Raw genomic sequence first — 1,261 nt, 5'->3', positions numbered from 1 at the left:
GGCTTCATCCTGGCTGCAGGGCGGAGAGAGGGAATCACATAGCAATCAATTAAAGATGCTGTGAATGGGCAGGCCAACGGCAAGCCGCCGTTCGAATCTACCTTCGTGCCCCCCAACACACACCCCGGACCCCCAAATAACTGCCATGAAGTCAATGCCACTCACAGTGACCTGACAGGGCAGGATGGGACTCCCCTGTGGGTTTCAAAGCTTGTAACTCTCTGTGGCCGTAGAAAGCATGCGGTTTAGAATTGCTCATGGGGCCCAGTGCATATGCCACTAGGCCTCCTCTGGTGCCCGTTGGGGGCGGGGACCTGGGCACCCATTCATTGGCATGGAGTCAAGGAGAGGGGACAGCCGCCAAGGACGCTGTCTATCTGTCACAGGGCCCACGGATGACAGACACCCTGGCACACAAAAGCATCCACCCTGGATGCCCTTTGAAGGCTTTCTGCGAAGCGTAGCTGCTTCAGCCTACGGGGCCTGGTCGTGCAAGGGTTAAGGGCTCCTCCGATCACCCAGGTCCAGGCTGCAGTCTGCTTTTAGAAAGACAGCCTTAGAAACTGGGCAAGGGGCTTCCAAACTCCGTCATCCTTCCATGGTTTGCTCAGTCAAAATGGACTGGAGGGCAATGGTGGTTTGTTTTCCTTTGTTTGGGGTTTTGTTTCAATTAACGCTAATTAAGCACCCGTCTCTTGCAAGAACCATTCATCCTTTTACTGCTTTTTCCCCACTCTGCCTTTCTCATCCTTGCCCCAACATCTTAATTAAAAAAACAAAAACAAAGGTGATTTCGCAACTGGCCGCATTTGTTCAGTCAGTGCACAGATGGGCACTTGGTGACTGGGGAGAAAGATGGGGGTCTTTCCACACAGGGAGAGAGTTATAGTCTTGGAACTGACAGGGGCAGGTCTGGCCTCTCCTCTAGTCCCTAAAGAGTCAGTATTGCCTCCATGGCCGTGAGTTTGCTTTGAATTTTTTGAGAGCAAATTCCAGGCGACCTGTTGACATAGTGCTTATGCCTGGGGCTGCTCACTGCAAGGCCAGGAGTTCAAAACCACGCGCTGCTCCACAGAGACAGAGGAGGCTTTTCCCTCCCATATAGCCTCAGGAACTCACAGGGGCCAGTTCTACCCTGTCCCATAGCGTCGCTGTGAGTTTGGGGTGTTTTGGATAGCAACAAATGCAAATGAACTGCAAATATAAATACAAATGAACTGCACATATAAACCCATAGGGGTTCTTCGTCCTGTGCCCCATC

This window comes from Echinops telfairi, unplaced genomic scaffold (assembly GCF_000313985.2).
Source record: "Echinops telfairi isolate 266 unplaced genomic scaffold, ASM31398v2 ScPeMD7_53;HRSCAF=182, whole genome shotgun sequence".
NCBI lineage: Eukaryota > Metazoa > Chordata > Mammalia > Afrosoricida > Tenrecidae > Echinops > Echinops telfairi.
This window is presented reverse-complemented; position numbering follows the sequence as displayed.